This window comes from Ranitomeya variabilis, chromosome 4 (assembly GCF_051348905.1).
Source record: "Ranitomeya variabilis isolate aRanVar5 chromosome 4, aRanVar5.hap1, whole genome shotgun sequence".
NCBI classification, from domain to species: Eukaryota; Metazoa; Chordata; class Amphibia; order Anura; family Dendrobatidae; genus Ranitomeya; species Ranitomeya variabilis.
This window is the reverse complement of record NC_135235.1, coordinates 736897374-736909611: the sequence shown is the minus strand read 5'-3', so window position 1 is coordinate 736909611 and position 12238 is coordinate 736897374. Positions and strand designations below refer to the sequence as shown.

The window sequence follows — 12238 nt, the reverse complement described above, 5'->3', positions numbered from 1 at the left end:
TTGAAGCGGTGCAGAACGCGTTTTGAATCTGCATAACTACGCCTACCTACTTTGACCACACCCTCCAGCCCCATTGTGACAGCACATGAATGTTTCGGGCTAAGATTCTATCTACTGCAGGCAGCGCACCTGGTTGGTGAAAAAGCATTAGAATACTCCTCACACAGGTGTAGATGAACAAGACAAGCAAGCATATTGAAGAAGATCAGCACAGGCACCATTGTAACTTATTTCTTTTTTTTTTTAAAAAAAAATGCATATAATACACCACATTGAAAAGTCGGTGGTCCACAAGAGGGAGACAATGTTTCCAAAAAGAATTCATGCGGTCGGTCACAAAAATGCAGTAGGTAGGTATGGCAGAACTACTCCTTGGATACTTCAATTGAAACGCCACCAAGTACTGACAGCAGCAGGGGCCTAATTTGGTAGATGGCACAGTCTATTTGCAACACTGTTACAAAGGCAGGCCTAATACAGGCCTACATCTTAGCACACCTGTTGCAGCAACCAGTAAAGACAAATCGATTGATTGATTGATTGATTGATTGATTGCAATGCAATGTGTGACATACATAGGGGAAAGCAGCAAGGCCAGGCCAGACCAGGCAAGGCACACCAAATGTTGCAATTGGCCAGGAGAAATCAAGCAAAACGTTACATTTGGCATGAGAAATGTGCTTTTTTGACCCTGAAACGAATTCCCATAAAGGGTTAAAGGACAACTTGCTCGTGCTGGCTGATTTCAATTCATTCTGTTTTTAGAAACCGGATCAGAGAAAGTTTGCACTGGTCCCGGAGATACTGCAGTAACGGGTCAATGCGTGGAGTGGACAGAGCAAGCTCCAAGTCCAGCTCCCCGTTCCAAAAAGCCATTTAATATATGGTCCCCACATAGGGGACGTATCAGATATTAAACTGATAAGAACAGATACTACACTTTGATCTTAGCCATGAGGAGGCCGAGAAGCGATACTGAGCACGCTGTGCCACGTGAGCCGCACCAAGGCCTACAACCGACACCCATTGTGGAGACCTAGCAAAAGATTGCGGCAGGGAAGACATTTTCAGAAACTCTGGGTGTATTCTCAATGACAGTTCTGGTGTGGGTGTGTGGGGGGGTAGGTGGCTGTGTGGGGGGGTAGGTGGCTGTGTGGGGGGGTAGGTAGGTGGGTGGGTGTGTGTCTGTGTGTGTTCGTTGAAGCGGTGCAGAACGCGTTTTGAATCTGCATAACTACGCCTACCTACTTTGACCACACCCTCCAGCCCCATTGTGACAGCACATGAATGTTTCGGGCTAAGATTCTATCTACTGCAGGCAGCGCACCTGGTTGGTGAAAAAGCATTAGAATACTCCTCACACAGGTGTAGATGAACAAGACAAGCAAGCATATTGAAGAAGATCAGCACAGGCACCATTGTAACTTATTTCTTTTTTTTTTTAAAAAAAAATGCATATAATACACCACATTGAAAAGTCGGTGGTCCACAAGAGGGAGACAATGTTTCCAAAAAGAATTCATGCGGTCGGTCACAAAAATGCAGTAGGTAGGTATGGCAGAACTACTCCTTGGATACTTCAATTGAAACGCCACCAAGTACTGACAGCAGCAGGGGCCTAATTTGGTAGATGGCACAGTCTATTTGCAACACTGTTACAAAGGCAGGCCTAATACAGGCCTACATCTTAGCACACCTGTTGCAGCAACCAGTAAAGACAAATCGATTGATTGATTGATTGATTGATTGATTGCAATGCAATGTGTGACATACATAGGGGAAAGCAGCAAGGCCAGGCCAGACCAGGCAAGGCACACCAAATGTTGCAATTGGCCAGGAGAAATCAAGCAAAACGTTACATTTGGCATGAGAAATGTGCTTTTTTGACCCTGAAACGAATTCCCATAAAGGGTTAAAGGACAACTTGCTCGTGCTGGCTGATTTCAATTCATTCTGTTTTTAGAAACCGGATCAGAGAAAGTTTGCACTGGTCCCGGAGATACTGCAGTAACGGGTCAATGCGTGGAGTGGACAGAGCAAGCTCCAAGTCCAGCTCCCCGTTCCAAAAAGCCATTTAATATATGGTCCCCACATAGGGGACGTATCAGATATTAAACTGATAAGAACAGATACTACACTTTGATCTTAGCCATGAGGAGGCCGAGAAGCGATACTGAGCACGCTGTGCCACGTGAGCCGCACCAAGGCCTACAACCGACACCCATTGTGGAGACCTAGCAAAAGATTGCGGCAGGGAAGACATTTTCAGAAACTCTGGGTGTATTCTCAATGACAGTTCTGGTGTGGGTGTGTGGGGGGGTAGGTGGCTGTGTGGGGGGGTAGGTGGCTGTGTGGGGGGGTAGGTAGGTGGGTGGGTGTGTGTCTGTGTGTGTTCGTTGAAGCGGTGCAGAACGCGTTTTGAATCTGCATAACTACGCCTACCTACTTTGACCACACCCTCCAGCCCCATTGTGACAGCACATGAATGTTTCGGGCTAAGATTCTATCTACTGCAGGCAGCGCACCTGGTTGGTGAAAAAGCATTAGAATACTCCTCACACAGGTGTAGATGAACAAGACAAGCAAGCATATTGAAGAAGATCAGCACAGGCACCATTGTAACTTATTTCTTTTTTTTTTTAAAAAAAAATGCATATAATACACCACATTGAAAAGTCGGTGGTCCACAAGAGGGAGACAATGTTTCCAAAAAGAATTCATGCGGTCGGTCACAAAAATGCAGTAGGTAGGTATGGCAGAACTACTCCTTGGATACTTCAATTGAAACGCCACCAAGTACTGACAGCAGCAGGGGCCTAATTTGGTAGATGGCACAGTCTATTTGCAACACTGTTACAAAGGCAGGCCTAATACAGGCCTACATCTTAGCACACCTGTTGCAGCAACCAGTAAAGACAAATCGATTGATTGATTGATTGATTGATTGATTGCAATGCAATGTGTGACATACATAGGGGAAAGCAGCAAGGCCAGGCCAGACCAGGCAAGGCACACCAAATGTTGCAATTGGCCAGGAGAAATCAAGCAAAACGTTACATTTGGCATGAGAAATGTGCTTTTTTGACCCTGAAACGAATTCCCATAAAGGGTTAAAGGACAACTTGCTCGTGCTGGCTGATTTCAATTCATTCTGTTTTTAGAAACCGGATCAGAGAAAGTTTGCACTGGTCCCGGAGATACTGCAGTAACGGGTCAATGCGTGGAGTGGACAGAGCAAGCTCCAAGTCCAGCTCCCCGTTCCAAAAAGCCATTTAATATATGGTCCCCACATAGGGGACGTATCAGATATTAAACTGATAAGAACAGATACTACACTTTGATCTTAGCCATGAGGAGGCCGAGAAGCGATACTGAGCACGCTGTGCCACGTGAGCCGCACCAAGGCCTACAACCGACACCCATTGTGGAGACCTAGCAAAAGATTGCGGCAGGGAAGACATTTTCAGAAACTCTGGGTGTATTCTCAATGACAGTTCTGGTGTGGGTGTGTGGGGGGGTAGGTGGCTGTGTGGGGGGGTAGGTGGCTGTGTGGGGGGGTAGGTAGGTGGGTGGGTGTGTGTCTGTGTGTGTTCGTTGAAGCGGTGCAGAACGCGTTTTGAATCTGCATAACTACGCCTACCTACTTTGACCACACCCTCCAGCCCCATTGTGACAGCACATGAATGTTTCGGGCTAAGATTCTATCTACTGCAGGCAGCGCACCTGGTTGGTGAAAAAGCATTAGAATACTCCTCACACAGGTGTAGATGAACAAGACAAGCAAGCATATTGAAGAAGATCAGCACAGGCACCATTGTAACTTATTTCTTTTTTTTTTAAAAAAAAAATGCATATAATACACCACATTGAAAAGTCGGTGGTCCACAAGAGGGAGACAATGTTTCCAAAAAGAATTCATGCGGTCGGTCACAAAAATGCAGTAGGTAGGTATGGCAGAACTACTCCTTGGATACTTCAATTGAAACGCCACCAAGTACTGACAGCAGCAGGGGCCTAATTTGGTAGATGGCACAGTCTATTTGCAACACTGTTACAAAGGCAGGCCTAATACAGGCCTACATCTTAGCACACCTGTTGCAGCAACCAGTAAAGACAAATCGATTGATTGATTGATTGATTGATTGATTGCAATGCAATGTGTGACATACATAGGGGAAAGCAGCAAGGCCAGGCCAGACCAGGCAAGGCACACCAAATGTTGCAATTGGCCAGGAGAAATCAAGCAAAACGTTACATTTGGCATGAGAAATGTGCTTTTTTGACCCTGAAACGAATTCCCATAAAGGGTTAAAGGACAACTTGCTCGTGCTGGCTGATTTCAATTCATTCTGTTTTTAGAAACCGGATCAGAGAAAGTTTGCACTGGTCCCGGAGATACTGCAGTAACGGGTCAATGCGTGGAGTGGACAGAGCAAGCTCCAAGTCCAGCTCCCCGTTCCAAAAAGCCATTTAATATATGGTCCCCACATAGGGGACGTATCAGATATTAAACTGATAAGAACAGATACTACACTTTGATCTTAGCCATGAGGAGGCCGAGAAGCGATACTGAGCACGCTGTGCCACGTGAGCCGCACCAAGGCCTACAACCGACACCCATTGTGGAGACCTAGCAAAAGATTGCGGCAGGGAAGACATTTTCAGAAACTCTGGGTGTATTCTCAATGACAGTTCTGGTGTGGGTGTGTGGGGGGGTAGGTGGCTGTGTGGGGGGGTAGGTGGCTGTGTGGGGGGGTAGGTAGGTGGGTGGGTGTGTGTCTGTGTGTGTTCGTTGAAGCGGTGCAGAACGCGTTTTGAATCTGCATAACTACGCCTACCTACTTTGACCACACCCTCCAGCCCCATTGTGACAGCACATGAATGTTTCGGGCTAAGATTCTATCTACTGCAGGCAGCGCACCTGGTTGGTGAAAAAGCATTAGAATACTCCTCACACAGGTGTAGATGGAACAAGACAAGCAAGCATATTGAAGAAGATCAGCACAGGCACCATTGTAACTTATTTCTTTTTTTTAAAAAAAAAAATGCATATAATACACCACATTGAAAAGTCGGTGGTCCACAAGAGGGAGACAATGTTTCCAAAAAGAATTCATGCGGTCGGTCACAAAAATGCAGTAGGTAGGTATGGCAGAACTACTCCTTGGATACTTCAATTGAAACGCCACCAAGTACTGACAGCAGCAGGGGCCTAATTTGGTAGATGGCACAGTCTATTTGCAACACTGTTACAAAGGCAGGCCTAATACAGGCCTACATCTTAGCACACCTGTTGCAGCAACCAGTAAAGACAAATCGATTGATTGATTGATTGATTGATTGATTGCAATGCAATGTGTGACATACATAGGGGAAAGCAGCAAGGCCAGGCCAGACCAGGCAAGGCACACCAAATGTTGCAATTGGCCAGGAGAAATCAAGCAAAACGTTACATTTGGCATGAGAAATGTGCTTTTTTGACCCTGAAACGAATTCCCATAAAGGGTTAAAGGACAACTTGCTCGTGCTGGCTGATTTCAATTCATTCTGTTTTTAGAAACCGGATCAGAGAAAGTTTGCACTGGTCCCGGAGATACTGCAGTAACGGGTCAATGCGTGGAGTGGACAGAGCAAGCTCCAAGTCCAGCTCCCCGTTCCAAAAAGCCATTTAATATATGGTCCCCACATAGGGGACGTATCAGATATTAAACTGATAAGAACAGATACTACACTTTGATCTTAGCCATGAGGAGGCCGAGAAGCGATACTGAGCACGCTGTGCCACGTGAGCCGCACCAAGGCCTACAACCGACACCCATTGTGGAGACCTAGCAAAAGATTGCGGCAGGGAAGACATTTTCAGAAACTCTGGGTGTATTCTCAATGACAGTTCTGGTGTGGGTGTGTGGGGGGGTAGGTGGCTGTGTGGGGGGGTAGGTGGCTGTGTGGGGGGGTAGGTAGGTGGGTGGGTGTGTGTCTGTGTGTGTTCGTTGAAGCGGTGCAGAACGCGTTTTGAATCTGCATAACTACGCCTACCTACTTTGACCACACCCTCCAGCCCCATTGTGACAGCACATGAATGTTTCGGGCTAAGATTCTATCTACTGCAGGCAGCGCACCTGGTTGGTGAAAAAGCATTAGAATACTCCTCACACAGGTGTAGATGAACAAGACAAGCAAGCATATTGAAGAAGATCAGCACAGGCACCATTGTAACTTATTTCTTTTTTTTTTAAAAAAAAAATGCATATAATACACCACATTGAAAAGTCGGTGGTCCACAAGAGGGAGACAATGTTTCCAAAAAGAATTCATGCGGTCGGTCACAAAAATGCAGTAGGTAGGTATGGCAGAACTACTCCTTGGATACTTCAATTGAAACGCCACCAAGTACTGACAGCAGCAGGGGCCTAATTTGGTAGATGGCACAGTCTATTTGCAACACTGTTACAAAGGCAGGCCTAATACAGGCCTACATCTTAGCACACCTGTTGCAGCAACCAGTAAAGACAAATCGATTGATTGATTGATTGATTGATTGATTGCAATGCAATGTGTGACATACATAGGGGAAAGCAGCAAGGCCAGGCCAGACCAGGCAAGGCACACCAAATGTTGCAATTGGCCAGGAGAAATCAAGCAAAACGTTACATTTGGCATGAGAAATGTGCTTTTTTGACCCTGAAACGAATTCCCATAAAGGGTTAAAGGACAACTTGCTCGTGCTGGCTGATTTCAATTCATTCTGTTTTTAGAAACCGGATCAGAGAAAGTTTGCACTGGTCCCGGAGATACTGCAGTAACGGGTCAATGCGTGGAGTGGACAGAGCAAGCTCCAAGTCCAGCTCCCCGTTCCAAAAAGCCATTTAATATATGGTCCCCACATAGGGGACGTATCAGATATTAAACTGATAAGAACAGATACTACACTTTGATCTTAGCCATGAGGAGGCCGAGAAGCGATACTGAGCACGCTGTGCCACGTGAGCCGCACCAAGGCCTACAACCGACACCCATTGTGGAGACCTAGCAAAAGATTGCGGCAGGGAAGACATTTTCAGAAACTCTGGGTGTATTCTCAATGACAGTTCTGGTGTGGGTGTGTGGGGGGGTAGGTGGCTGTGTGGGGGGGTAGGTGGCTGTGTGGGGGGGTAGGTAGGTGGGTGGGTGTGTGTCTGTGTGTGTTCGTTGAAGCGGTGCAGAACGCGTTTTGAATCTGCATAACTACGCCTACCTACTTTGACCACACCCTCCAGCCCCATTGTGACAGCACATGAATGTTTCGGGCTAAGATTCTATCTACTGCAGGCAGCGCACCTGGTTGGTGAAAAAGCATTAGAATACTCCTCACACAGGTGTAGATGAACAAGACAAGCAAGCATATTGAAGAAGATCAGCACAGGCACCATTGTAACTTATTTCTTTTTTTTTTTTAAAAAAAATGCATATAATACACCACATTGAAAAGTCGGTGGTCCACAAGAGGGAGACAATGTTTCCAAAAAGAATTCATGCGGTCGGTCACAAAAATGCAGTAGGTAGGTATGGCAGAACTACTCCTTGGATACTTCAATTGAAACGCCACCAAGTACTGACAGCAGCAGGGGCCTAATTTGGTAGATGGCACAGTCTATTTGCAACACTGTTACAAAGGCAGGCCTAATACAGGCCTACATCTTAGCACACCTGTTGCAGCAACCAGTAAAGACAAATCGATTGATTGATTGATTGATTGATTGATTGCAATGCAATGTGTGACATACATAGGGGAAAGCAGCAAGGCCAGGCCAGACCAGGCAAGGCACACCAAATGTTGCAATTGGCCAGGAGAAATCAAGCAAAACGTTACATTTGGCATGAGAAATGTGCTTTTTTGACCCTGAAACGAATTCCCATAAAGGGTTAAAGGACAACTTGCTCGTGCTGGCTGATTTCAATTCATTCTGTTTTTAGAAACCGGATCAGAGAAAGTTTGCACTGGTCCCGGAGATACTGCAGTAACGGGTCAATGCGTGGAGTGGACAGAGCAAGCTCCAAGTCCAGCTCCCCGTTCCAAAAAGCCATTTAATATATGGTCCCCACATAGGGGACGTATCAGATATTAAACTGATAAGAACAGATACTACACTTTGATCTTAGCCATGAGGAGGCCGAGAAGCGATACTGAGCACGCTGTGCCACGTGAGCCGCACCAAGGCCTACAACCGACACCCATTGTGGAGACCTAGCAAAAGATTGCGGCAGGGAAGACATTTTCAGAAACTCTGGGTGTATTCTCAATGACAGTTCTGGTGTGGGTGTGTGGGGGGGTAGGTGGCTGTGTGGGGGGGTAGGTGGCTGTGTGGGGGGGTAGGTAGGTGGGTGGGTGTGTGTCTGTGTGTGTTCGTTGAAGCGGTGCAGAACGCGTTTTGAATCTGCATAACTACGCCTACCTACTTTGACCACACCCTCCAGCCCCATTGTGACAGCACATGAATGTTTCGGGCTAAGATTCTATCTACTGCAGGCAGCGCACCTGGTTGGTGAAAAAGCATTAGAATACTCCTCACACAGGTGTAGATGAACAAGACAAGCAAGCATATTGAAGAAGATCAGCACAGGCACCATTGTAACTTATTTCTTTTTTTTTTTAAAAAAAAATGCATATAATACACCACATTGAAAAGTCGGTGGTCCACAAGAGGGAGACAATGTTTCCAAAAAGAATTCATGCGGTCGGTCACAAAAATGCAGTAGGTAGGTATGGCAGAACTACTCCTTGGATACTTCAATTGAAACGCCACCAAGTACTGACAGCAGCAGGGGCCTAATTTGGTAGATGGCACAGTCTATTTGCAACACTGTTACAAAGGCAGGCCTAATACAGGCCTACATCTTAGCACACCTGTTGCAGCAACCAGTAAAGACAAATCGATTGATTGATTGATTGATTGATTGATTGCAATGCAATGTGTGACATACATAGGGGAAAGCAGCAAGGCCAGGCCAGACCAGGCAAGGCACACCAAATGTTGCAATTGGCCAGGAGAAATCAAGCAAAACGTTACATTTGGCATGAGAAATGTGCTTTTTTGACCCTGAAACGAATTCCCATAAAGGGTTAAAGGACAACTTGCTCGTGCTGGCTGATTTCAATTCATTCTGTTTTTAGAAACCGGATCAGAGAAAGTTTGCACTGGTCCCGGAGATACTGCAGTAACGGGTCAATGCGTGGAGTGGACAGAGCAAGCTCCAAGTCCAGCTCCCCGTTCCAAAAAGCCATTTAATATATGGTCCCCACATAGGGGACGTATCAGATATTAAACTGATAAGAACAGATACTACACTTTGATCTTAGCCATGAGGAGGCCGAGAAGCGATACTGAGCACGCTGTGCCACGTGAGCCGCACCAAGGCCTACAACCGACACCCATTGTGGAGACCTAGCAAAAGATTGCGGCAGGGAAGACATTTTCAGAAACTCTGGGTGTATTCTCAATGACAGTTCTGGTGTGGGTGTGTGGGGGGGTAGGTGGCTGTGTGGGGGGGTAGGTGGCTGTGTGGGGGGGTAGGTAGGTGGGTGGGTGTGTGTCTGTGTGTGTTCGTTGAAGCGGTGCAGAACGCGTTTTGAATCTGCATAACTACGCCTACCTACTTTGACCACACCCTCCAGCCCCATTGTGACAGCACATGAATGTTTCGGGCTAAGATTCTATCTACTGCAGGCAGCGCACCTGGTTGGTGAAAAAGCATTAGAATACTCCTCACACAGGTGTAGATGAACAAGACAAGCAAGCATATTGAAGAAGATCAGCACAGGCACCATTGTAACTTATTTCTTTTTTTTTTTAAAAAAAAATGCATATAATACACCACATTGAAAAGTCGGTGGTCCACAAGAGGGAGACAATGTTTCCAAAAAGAATTCATGCGGTCGGTCACAAAAATGCAGTAGGTAGGTATGGCAGAACTACTCCTTGGATACTTCAATTGAAACGCCACCAAGTACTGACAGCAGCAGGGGCCTAATTTGGTAGATGGCACAGTCTATTTGCAACACTGTTACAAAGGCAGGCCTAATACAGGCCTACATCTTAGCACACCTGTTGCAGCAACCAGTAAAGACAAATCGATTGATTGATTGATTGATTGATTGATTGCAATGCAATGTGTGACATACATAGGGGAAAGCAGCAAGGCCAGGCCAGACCAGGCAAGGCACACCAAATGTTGCAATTGGCCAGGAGAAATCAAGCAAAACGTTACATTTGGCATGAGAAATGTGCTTTTTTGACCCTGAAACGAATTCCCATAAAGGGTTAAAGGACAACTTGCTCGTGCTGGCTGATTTCAATTCATTCTGTTTTTAGAAACCGGATCAGAGAAAGTTTGCACTGGTCCCGGAGATACTGCAGTAACGGGTCAATGCGTGGAGTGGACAGAGCAAGCTCCAAGTCCAGCTCCCCGTTCCAAAAAGCCATTTAATATATGGTCCCCACATAGGGGACGTATCAGATATTAAACTGATAAGAACAGATACTACACTTTGATCTTAGCCATGAGGAGGCCGAGAAGCGATACTGAGCACGCTGTGCCACGTGAGCCGCACCAAGGCCTACAACCGACACCCATTGTGGAGACCTAGCAAAAGATTGCGGCAGGGAAGACATTTTCAGAAACTCTGGGTGTATTCTCAATGACAGTTCTGGTGTGGGTGTGTGGGGGGGTAGGTGGCTGTGTGGGGGGGTAGGTGGCTGTGTGGGGGGGTAGGTAGGTGGGTGGGTGTGTGTCTGTGTGTGTTCGTTGAAGCGGTGCAGAACGCGTTTTGAATCTGCATAACTACGCCTACCTACTTTGACCACACCCTCCAGCCCCATTGTGACAGCACATGAATGTTTCGGGCTAAGATTCTATCTACTGCAGGCAGCGCACCTGGTTGGTGAAAAAGCATTAGAATACTCCTCACACAGGTGTAGATGAACAAGACAAGCAAGCATATTGAAGAAGATCAGCACAGGCACCATTGTAACTTATTTCTTTTTTTTTTAAAAAAAAAATGCATATAATACACCACATTGAAAAGTCGGTGGTCCACAAGAGGGAGACAATGTTTCCAAAAAGAATTCATGCGGTCGGTCACAAAAATGCAGTAGGTAGGTATGGCAGAACTACTCCTTGGATACTTCAATTGAAACGCCACCAAGTACTGACAGCAGCAGGGGCCTAATTTGGTAGATGGCACAGTCTATTTGCAACACTGTTACAAAGGCAGGCCTAATACAGGCCTACATCTTAGCACACCTGTTGCAGCAACCAGTAAAGACAAATCGATTGATTGATTGATTGATTGATTGATTGCAATGCAATGTGTGACATACATAGGGGAAAGCAGCAAGGCCAGGCCAGACCAGGCAAGGCACACCAAATGTTGCAATTGGCCAGGAGAAATCAAGCAAAACGTTACATTTGGCATGAGAAATGTGCTTTTTTGACCCTGAAACGAATTCCCATAAAGGGTTAAAGGACAACTTGCTCGTGCTGGCTGATTTCAATTCATTCTGTTTTTAGAAACCGGATCAGAGAAAGTTTGCACTGGTCCCGGAGATACTGCAGTAACGGGTCAATGCGTGGAGTGGACAGAGCAAGCTCCAAGTCCAGCTCCCCGTTCCAAAAAGCCATTTAATATATGGTCCCCACATAGGGGACGTATCAGATATTAAACTGATAAGAACAGATACTACACTTTGATCTTAGCCATGAGGAGGCCGAGAAGCGATACTGAGCACGCTGTGCCACGTGAGCCGCACCAAGGCCTACAACCGACACCCATTGTGGAGACCTAGCAAAAGATTGCGGCAGGGAAGACATTTTCAGAAACTCTGGGTGTATTCTCAATGACAGTTCTGGTGTGGGTGTGTGGGGGGGTAGGTGGCTGTGTGGGGGGGTAGGTGGCTGTGTGGGGGGGTAGGTAGGTGGGTGGGTGTGTGTCTGTGTGTGTTCGTTGAAGCGGTGCAGAACGCGTTTTGAATCTGCATAACTACGCCTACCTACTTTGACCACACCCTCCAGCCCCATTGTGACAGCACATGAATGTTTCGGGCTAAGATTCTATCTACTGCAGGCAGCGCACCTGGTTGGTGAAAAAGCATTAGAATACTCCTCACACAGGTGTAGATGAACAAGACAAGCAAGCATATTGAAGAAGATCAGCACAGGCACCATTGTAACTTATTTCTTTTTTTTTTTAAAAAAAAATGCA

At 46.3% G+C, this 12238-nt stretch overlaps 1 protein-coding gene and 10 non-coding genes across 10 annotated transcripts; all 11 read right to left on the bottom strand.

Annotated features, from left to right (window-relative positions):
• Nucleotides 1-12238, bottom strand: part of LOC143768002 (uncharacterized) — a 579067-nt gene that overhangs the window by 72742 nt on the left and 494087 nt on the right.
• Nucleotides 780-974, bottom strand: LOC143771077 (U2 spliceosomal RNA). The gene has a single exon (XR_013214972.1). It is a non-coding gene; the product is annotated as a U2 spliceosomal RNA (small nuclear RNA).
• LOC143771075 (U2 spliceosomal RNA) lies at nucleotides 1978-2172 on the bottom strand. Its single transcript, XR_013214971.1, has one exon. It is a non-coding gene; the product is annotated as a U2 spliceosomal RNA (small nuclear RNA).
• Nucleotides 3176-3370, bottom strand: LOC143771074 (U2 spliceosomal RNA). Its single transcript, XR_013214970.1, has one exon. It is a non-coding gene; the product is annotated as a U2 spliceosomal RNA (small nuclear RNA).
• LOC143771073 (U2 spliceosomal RNA) lies at nucleotides 4374-4568 on the bottom strand. Its single transcript, XR_013214969.1, has one exon. It is a non-coding gene; the product is annotated as a U2 spliceosomal RNA (small nuclear RNA).
• Nucleotides 5572-5766, bottom strand: LOC143771072 (U2 spliceosomal RNA). The gene has a single exon (XR_013214968.1). It is a non-coding gene; the product is annotated as a U2 spliceosomal RNA (small nuclear RNA).
• LOC143771071 (U2 spliceosomal RNA) lies at nucleotides 6770-6964 on the bottom strand. Its single transcript, XR_013214967.1, has one exon. It is a non-coding gene; the product is annotated as a U2 spliceosomal RNA (small nuclear RNA).
• LOC143771070 (U2 spliceosomal RNA) lies at nucleotides 7968-8162 on the bottom strand. The gene has a single exon (XR_013214966.1). It is a non-coding gene; the product is annotated as a U2 spliceosomal RNA (small nuclear RNA).
• Nucleotides 9166-9360, bottom strand: LOC143771069 (U2 spliceosomal RNA). The gene has a single exon (XR_013214965.1). It is a non-coding gene; the product is annotated as a U2 spliceosomal RNA (small nuclear RNA).
• Nucleotides 10364-10558, bottom strand: LOC143771068 (U2 spliceosomal RNA). Its single transcript, XR_013214964.1, has one exon. It is a non-coding gene; the product is annotated as a U2 spliceosomal RNA (small nuclear RNA).
• Nucleotides 11562-11756, bottom strand: LOC143771067 (U2 spliceosomal RNA). Its single transcript, XR_013214963.1, has one exon. It is a non-coding gene; the product is annotated as a U2 spliceosomal RNA (small nuclear RNA).